Raw genomic sequence first — 10,072 nt, 5'->3', positions numbered from 1 at the left:
GAAGGTTGTAGAAGAGGCCCCTAGGAGAAGACCTACCACTAGGTCTACTGCTCAAAAATGGATGGCCGATGCCTTGAAGGCCAGTGCACGTTCTACTGCTGCAGTTAGAAGTGCCAGAACCTTCAAGGTATCAAATTTCAAAATACTTGAGACTGATGTTGTTGAGTTGTCCACTAAGGAAATGGAAAATAAAAGTAAGAAGAAAAGGTCTGAGAAGAAAAAGGGAAAGGTTTCGAAGAAGGTTGAAAACACAAAGTCCAAAAAGAAAAGTTTTGTAAGAAAAAGGAAGAGATCACAGGGACCTGGTGCCCAAGCCAGGAGAGATGAGAGTGTCAACATGCAGGAAGTTGTTGACAGCCTGAGAAAGTAAGCCGTCTTGGCTGGGAGAGTTTTTGATATGGGAATCATAACTATTCCCGGCATGGACTCTCTTCACGATATGGTAGAGATTCAATCATGGCTACATTTGTTCAACAGAAAATTCCACATCCTCTATGAAGAAGAAGTGCGCGAATTTTATTAAAATGTTCATTTCAAAGAATATGGGAGTATCCTCACACGGGTCAATGACATTGCTGTACATCTAGATGAGGGTTTGTTGAGCAAAATTCTCAGGGTGCCTAGAGAGGGGACCCGGTCTGTGCTGGGAAGAACTTGCTCTACTGAGTTTGCTTCTGTGATTTCTAAGACACCCACAACCAAGGTTGCTGGGATTTATAAGAAAATCACGAAGAGCGAGTACCAGTTAGTCTTTGAGTTCATCAACAAAGTTCTCCTTCCTGGCACTGAAAAGAGGACCGTAGCAACTGCTGCTGACTTGTTTGTGATGGAGATATTGTGTAGCTTTGAAGCCCTGAATCTCCTAGGTCTTAAACTTGAGCATATCTACAAAACCGTCATTGAGAGGAAAGGTGTTCATGGAATGGGATACGGATACTTTCTCACGGAAGTATTCAAACATTTTCAAATTCCTCTTAGTGTTGGAAAGGTTGGGACGGTTAAACAGACTATCTCCGAGAGTACCCTGGTCGAGTGCGAGTGTATTGAAGGGAGAGGCTATCCCAAGAGCAAGATGGCTCAACTCATCGAAGATCAGGATCATCTTAAGCATGAGGTTGAGGAGCTCACTGTGCGTTTGAGTGGTAAAGAGGCCGAAATTGCTATTCTCAAGGCAGAGCTGCTTACTGCACAGAACGAGGGACCTGGTTCTTCAATGGTACAAGATCTAGAGAGAGAGAATGCAGAGTTGAAGTCTAAGATCACTGCCTTGCAGGAGAGGACTATTAAAGATAATGATGCTGCCAATGCACGACTCACTCTCATCATCCAGTCCGTGTCTCATCCTCCTCCCTCTTCCTAGCCTGTTAAAAAACCCTCCCTTGTGTTGTTCTTTTTCTGGATTATCTTTGTTTTGTTGGATAATTAGTTTAACTTTAATGTATTAATGTTATTGTGGAATGTTGGTCCACTTATTCCTCTGTTGTTCTAATTATAATCTATTGTGAATGCTTTTCCCTTCTTGATTGATTGCTCTTTAGCTTTGATCTTGTTCAGTATTGCTGTTGACATCACTGGTTTACTGCATATCTTTTTTATGATTCCAAAAGAGGGAAGTAAAACTCTAAGTAGCTAAATGATTATTCATGTGGGGGAATACAGTGAGGGGGAATATACATGTGGGGGAATATAGTGAGGGGGAATATAGCAAGGGGGAACAAAGTTGGAGAAGATCTGAGATCATTGTTTGTCATCATCAAAAAGGGGGAAAATATTATTTGCAGTTTTGATGATTTGACAAATGCAGGGACCTTGAAAAGGCACCAGGTTTCTTACTTGAGTGTTGAAGATGAAACAAACCAAGGGACCTTATAGAGGTACCAAGCTCTCATTGTGATGAGCCAGTTGACTGCCAGCTGAAGACGGTACAGAAAATAGGTGCACACTTCCCGATGGCATCAGAAAGTGAGACTTCTCCAACCAATGACAAAGAGTTTAAGGAAAGTGACTCGTCCATATAAAAGGCACTTTCCTAAACATCTTTAGTAGTTTTTGCAACTTGAGATAGAACTTTTCAAGAACATTCGCAAAGGCTGCGAGAAAACGAAAGATAGAATTATTCCAAGAACAGCAGTAATCTCTGGAGCTTTTAGTGTAGCTGTTTATGAATATATTCTCTTGTTCTTATATAGTAAACTATTCCTGAAACTATAAAGGAATCAGTGGGTAGTGTTAAAAGTCTAGTTGTCCAAGTGGGATAGCGTAGTGGGTAGATTGTTTTCTACTTAGGCTTATTAAGCAATAGAGACTATTGCTTAAACGTGAGATTAAAAACTTCTTCTCACATTTATTGTAATCGTGTTTTACTTTTTCTTTTGAAGATTAGTGAAAACGATTAAAAATCCTGTGAGACAGGTCGTGGTTTTACTCCCTTAAGCAAGGAGGTTTCCACGTAAAATCATTGTGTTGATTTTACTGCATTTAACTTTCTGGTTATATTCATTAGTGTAGTAAGGGACCTGGTCCATTATTCTATTAAGTGAAAGCATATATTCTATCAGATAGACACATACTAATTCGGCTTACAAATATGAAAGATTATGTGCATGTCATTTCAAAACAGATATAATTCTTGAAGGCTAAAGACCAATATAATATATGATGTGACCTCTAAAGTGGCAACCCTAGTTAACCACAGAGGCGGAAACTACCACTTACTTAGAGTAGATCGCTTTTTCAACCCTATCACCTAAATTTTTGGTTAAAGAATCCTTGTTTGTGATGGCCAAAGTAGTGGGAAAACTATTACATGTTGTCATGGCTGCAATAAGCAAATCGAGACCTTGTTTTGTCAAGGTAAAGGTTGAAGTCCACTTATTGAAAGAATTTCGCAAACGGATCAATGTTGGAGTTAAGATGAAATATTCTAGGGAAATCATCTCGACATGGACAAAATTCTTATAAGATTAGACGCAAAAGTATTGAAAATATTGTGAAAAGGAAAAGGCATGATTTTCGTCGAGGGGGTTCAAAAATATAAGTAAGCACACTAATAACATTCACAAATAAGGAGATCGGAGGGATCAAATATAAACATGTAAGATTCGACATAAGTAACTCAATAAGATTCAACTCTACCTCAACACAAACAATTAAAGTGAGAATAAAATGAGTAGGAGAGAGTGTATAAAAATTTTACTTATGGTCTTGTCTCCATCATTGTTCTATATATATGTTGCTAGTATATGAACCCACATATTGCGTATATAATATTAAAATATTATTTGTAATTTTTTCTTATTGTGATATCTTGTTCAGGTATATTTAATCATACAAAAGTTCAAGTATCATATTGTTCCTCATTAATGAAATGTAATCCCTCCTCCCCCCTCCCCCCCCACCTTCACCCGGTAACTAATTCTGTGTGAATAGAAACAACGAATAAATTTTATGCATCATATTTTATTATTACTATTATATTGTTAACTATTTAAAATAATTATATTGTGAGTATTGATTTATATTACCTTATCATTTAGCTCAATATAATCATTAAATAATCTTCTAATTAATATAAAACATATATATTTATACTTGTGATTTTTTAATTTTTATAAGTGTTCACATCTCTCTAATTTAAAATTTTATGGACTATACTATGCATATTATTTAACTATTTTAAAATTATTCTAAAAACTATTTAAAATATTTTCCCAAACCCTCTTTCCCCTTCTTTTTTACTGTATTTTTAATAATTTTCGCTAAACTAATTTGAATGATTTTTTTATGTTTCACATCATAAGCAGTTAAGTGTTTTTATTTCAGTTTATAGAATACTAAGCTTAAATTTGTTACTTGAATTTATAATTTATTGTGTCACTATCTATTGAGATTTTAGGTATATGATATATAGATTTTATGTCTTTTCTTGTTATGATTGAAAAAATATTTTATCATCTAAAAGCCCTTCAACATTTTTTACATTATAATTTATAATTTGTTCATTTGTCCTAACTTAATCGCTATTGTATTGTTCATAAATTAGTATCCTTACATTAATATGTAAGTTTTTAATAGCTTGTTTCTTTATCTAATATTATTAGGGTGCTTAAGATATAACTAAGGATATCAGTAAGTTATATCAATTTTTAGCTAAAATCATTTTTAAATTATACCTCTAACGTAAATTACATCCGTAAAGTAGTATTCCTAGCTGAAACATCATTCAAATATTTTAAAGTGAACAATTTTCATCCTTCAATTTTAAATTTATCAGAAAATATTTGATATTAAAAATATTATTAGTTGAAATATGTTTCTTTTCAATTGAATATGCTAGAAGCGACGTTTGTTGGAGACTTCCGCTCCTAATAATGTAAACAAAAATTAAAATGCGAGGCATAATCAATATTTTGATCATTTCAATATCAAAATGACCCAAAAATTTTATTGATCTAAATACAGTTTGGCTATGAAAAGGTAAAGATAATTAAGCTTCAGCTTCTTTCTGTTACTAAATAAGAAAAATAGCGCCTTCCAAACAATTTTTAATTTCCGATAAACAATAATGTCTAAGATTTTAAATATTTTTTTTCAGGAACTTCATATATAGCAAGCAATTAAATTATGCAGAAAAACATTTATTGATAGTCACCTGACTGCTCATGTTTTTGTAGGAACCCTTAGTTTATTGACAAAATCTAACATAACGATAAACAAAATTGCTCAATTTTAAATACATGAAGATGTTTTCTACTAAGAATGATACTTGAAATATGTAGCTTAAGTTTGACATATAGTTGAAGGATGTTTTTGACAAAAAAAAACTTAGTTATATCTATATATATTTTATAATGGATAAATTTTGTACAACTTGAAATTAAAATTGATAAAATTCTCTAATAAAGTTAGTGATAAATAACTTAACCAAAAAGAAAAAAGAAAAAAAGAAACAGAAGTAATCTTAACATTATACATCATTGTAGAAGTATATGTTAGAGAGGCGAAGACAGTAAAACTCCATTATAAAACAAATTTTATTTAAGCTTGAATTCAAATATTATTTTAATTTTCTTTTAAAAAATATCTTTATAGCTCATCCTTATCCTTGATTTTATGAATACAATAATATTCTTTATAAGCAATATAAAAAATGTAGATAAATATTTGGAATTAATAAGATTAGAAGAAGAAAAACAAATGCAATAAAATGACAATATTCATAATTTCTCAAGTTAAAAGTATACCTCTTCACTCTCACCCTCTCTATCATTTACTGGATACTCCTTGTTCCATTCCACTTACAACAAAAAAACACTAATTATTTATAGAGAACTTATGTCATATATATATATATATATATATATATATATATATATATATATATATAAAACTTTAAAGTGAAAAACTCCTATCTTCAAAGTTGGATTTTAATTGTGCTCCTATATCGTAATAAAATATAATAAGAATATCTATTATTTTATCACTAGTATGATACAATAAATTCATTTCCAATTGACTACTAACGGTAAACATATTTATTTTATACCTTAAAATAATAGTACCTAAAAAATGGTTATAAACACGAGCAAATGTGTATCATTGAAATTTTGGTCAAAGTTCACGGGTATTTATGAATTATTTCTTTAATGATCTATGGTATTCAATTGTGTGTATCTTTACACAGATTAATATCATGGTATTAAATTCTATGTATTCTTAATATCACCAAATGTAAGGTATTAGTTAGAATTTTATACCATGTAGGGTGTATAATTAATTCATGAATTATACATGCATAGATTTAATGTTAAAATGAGTCAAGAAAATGTATTTTTTGAGACTGATCATACCGTAATTGAAAATTTTACTTATTGATGATTAGAACTAACAGAGAATTGTAAAATTAGTCCTTTACGATGTGAGATTCAAGGCTGAGTATACGGTAGGATTCCTGAGTGATAGTCACATCCTAATTCATCTTACCACTATGTAAGATTACGTATATGTAATGTCAAAATCAACATTTTTTTGAAGGCTCAAGACGGGTATACTATTAAATGCACTATAAAGTGGGAACCCTAGTTCAACCTTGAGGCAGAAACTTGTACTGTGTTTGTGTGGATCTCTTTTCCATTCCCATTACCTAATATTTTCATTATGGAATTCTTTCTACGATGGACAAAGAAGTGGGAAAATCGTTGCATTTTCACATTGCTACAATAAGAAAATCTAGACCTAGTTGTGTCAAGGTAAAGTTAAAGTCAACTTATTGAAAGAATTTCCAAAATAGATCAATGTTTGAGTTAAGAAGACATCTTTTGGGGAAATCATATAAACATGGATACAAATCTTACATGATTACTATATTGCATGTATTGAACACATAAATATAGAGGCATGATTTATGTTAAAGGGGTTCAAAAAGATAAGTAAGGATACTAATAGTATTCGCAAATGAGTGTATCCGGGCGGGTAAATATAAACGGATCGGATTCAATATAAAACTAAATAAATTTCAACTCTACCCTAACACAAACAATAAAATTGAGGATGTATGTATAACACCGCAGAATTATCGAAGTGAAGACCCGATTTATTTTTCATTTACATGTAGGTTCATATTGATTGATTCTTAAACTGTCCATATATGTGTAAAGGTAAATTCCTTAATCCTTAGTGTGGAAATGATTTTGGATATCAATTATGGTCACTAGAAACTCCTAGAACAAATTTGAGTTGAAAGTTTCCTTACTGATTAGGTTCCGATGTAAGATTATCTTTGGGTTAACTTCAAGTAACCATATCTTTAATAATGTAAACAATTGCATGGTCCACTACCTATCGAACTAAAGATATTTGAATTTTTTTTTCCAACGCCACCAATATTGTAACTAAATTATCTACTAAATTTCTAAATCCATGAGTAGTATTATCTATGAAGCTTTTTCCATCAGATTTTATTTGGCAAAAATACTCGCAGGTAATCAAATTACTTGGGGATTTGACTGTATTATATCTATGAAAATACATAGGTAACCAACACTTTTCTTGTAGTGTGTATCATGGCTTTGTTGAGGATATTATAGTGACTACAATAATATAATAAAAATAAGCTCCCGAGGTATTAATTTTACAACTTATTTCATTAGTGTGACTAACTGGTTAGCAATTGATCCAATGCAAGCGCCCAAGTATATTTTTTGAAATTATTCATGATTTGGTAAAGGATAAAAAATATATTTAATTATGGTTTAAAGGTGATACTCCTCTATAAGACCATAACTAGGGACAAACACATCATATTCATCTCACAAATCTCTTTTGTTATGCTAGAGAAATAGGCAATGTCTGCTTAAGTTATTCCTATTGTGCAAAAGTGACACAAATTAGATTAATAGTTAATCAGTTTGAAATTCATCTTCACTTGTTTTTAACTTTATATTTTAGCTATTGAGAAATTGAGTTTTATATATAAACTTTCACTTATTACATTGTGAAACCCACCCCTCCCTTTTATTAAATTGTCTTCATGGTGCTTGTACCACACTCTCTTTTATTTAATTTTTTTTCGCATCACACTCCACATATACAAATTATATTACCTTGACAAAAATTAAATATATTATTATCGTAATTGACATTAATTATTAAAGAATTATTAATCCAAAAATAATAATTAAAAAATAAAAAATAAAATATTTTTGTTACCCACTTCCTCACTTTCTCTCAGTGTACCCCCTCCACGGCCATTCTTTTAGCCTTTTGTTTGTTTGAACTTATTGTATAAAAATATTTAGTTTTGCTTAGTTCATGTCTCCATATCCCTCGAATTAGATATTATTTTACTTTTTAAATAAAAATAAAATAATATCAATTATTTTTTTGGAATGAGTGGGTGGTTTGGAGTAATTATACTCTCTAATTCTGAGAGAGGGGATGTGAATTCGTGACAATTACATGGTGTAATTATAAGTTGTATTATTTTGTAAATAAATATGTCTCAAATTTAAATGATGAAATATTCTGAAACCGAAAACAGAACTTCATTAATTGACATAGAGAGGAAATAGAGACACAAAAGTAGAGCAAACAACAGATTGACACTCCCACTCATCTGGGATGTACATATCTTTATATGCATGTCATCAATCAATAATTACTTTATTTTTCTTAAGATCATGAAACTAGAAATATTTCAGAAAAACTGAAATATAAAAATTAAGTTATATGTATTACTAACGAAGAACTAACAGAAAATCAATTTTGAAATGCTCCATACATATGATAGGGCAATAGAGGAGCTTAACAATTCCAAATCCAACACTTGTACAAATAGTTCCATCATCTACAATGACCAGAAAGAGAGCTTTGTGTGGTTGAATGCTAGAAATATATTTTGGAATTATTAGTTATATAATTTGTGGCACCTAAATCAATTACCAATTCATTTGAAGAGGTTATATGATATGTTTCATCTAACTTAGAAAGATTAATAGCCGGAAGTGAAATTATTCAATGATTCTAAATGTTGAGATAATTTTGCAAACTCATGTGTTAAAATTGAAATTGTTTTATCAAAAATGAATTATCCGTAACAACAAAATTCATTCTCTTATTGATTATTCTATTAATGAAATAGTTGTACCACTTATCGTCAACAAATTTTTAAAAGAAACCAATTATGTAATGCAAATTCTTAAAAGAAAGCAAGCAAAATGTGAATGTAATTAAGAACAAATGCAGATCTTTGACCAATAAAATAAAACCTTGCACTTTCATGATATATGACTAGAGCTTCAAGAAGACGCAAACTACAAATTAAAGATGAAACCTAGAGGAACCAAAAATCGATCGAAAACACCAGTTAATAATTTACCAAACTCCTCAGATATTGGTAGAAAGAAGAACGAGAAAATAACCAGATCTCTTAGCTGAGAACTGACTTTCTTAGATGATGATAGAAAATAATAATAGATGACAGAAAAACAGGATCGACATAAAGAATAGTTCATGTAGAAAGATATACCACTAGCCTTCACACACATATCGAGATAGTGTGAATAAAATGGAGTCACCAGAATGCTAGACAATGAGCCATGTCAGTGAACCATTTATACTGGAAAAAATAGCAAAGAGTAAAAAAAGAGGAATCTCTATCATCTTTTTCGGTAAATTTTCTTCTAAGTAGAGTTGCAGAAGGCATAACATTCACCGTATATTTCTAATTGAATTGTAACTCCAGGAACAAAAACATACATGTTTAGCCCTTCCTATACTATTTTGACCCACTTCCTTGGGATTTAGTTTGTTGAGTCTTTATATATGAGCGGAATTTCTGATATTAGATGAGAAGATGAGTACCAATTATCTAACTTTCTGTAAAACATTAGAAGTGAAGATGAATATCAATTATCCCACTTTCTACAGAATTTCTAAACATTAAATGAGAAGATGAGTACCAATTTATCCCACATTATGTTGCATGCAGACCAATTATTTCCTAGTGTATTACTACCACTAGAAGAAACTTGATTAACTAAAGATGACGCAGTTGTATAGTAACTACCTTGAAGCTTGATTCCGAAGGAATCCTTTATTAGAAAAACTTTGTACTAGGGTAGAACTTGATGAACAATGTACAAATAAACAACAAAAATAGATATTGTGAAACTTTGCTTTGTAACTTGTTGAACGATTGTTAAGTAGGTAATGCCTCATGACCTTTCAATCATAAAGGTATGGTTACTTTTTTTATGGGTGAATCCTTAGGTTTTTAATGCCCAAGAGTCGTTACCTTTTAATTTGCGTTGCATGAGTAATTTATATGAAATTCAATTGTAAATGTTGTTCGTCAACTTCTCCTTTGGGTGACAAAAGAATGGATTCAATCCAATTTGAATGGTGACTGAATATGGATTGTGTTAAAATAGATTGGATCACAATTCACACATAAAATATGGATAAATATGTATTTGGTCAAATATGGGTTGGGTAAAATGGGTACAAGCCACTTTAATCTCCAAAAGCAAAAAACTATTAAATCAAAACAAAATTGTTAATACCTCAAGCCCTA

This window comes from Solanum lycopersicum, chromosome 4, assembly GCF_036512215.1.
Source record: "Solanum lycopersicum chromosome 4, SLM_r2.1".
NCBI classification, from domain to species: Eukaryota; Viridiplantae; Streptophyta; class Magnoliopsida; order Solanales; family Solanaceae; genus Solanum; species Solanum lycopersicum.
The sequence above is the reverse complement of the archived record's forward strand: the minus strand, read 5'-3'. Positions refer to the sequence as shown.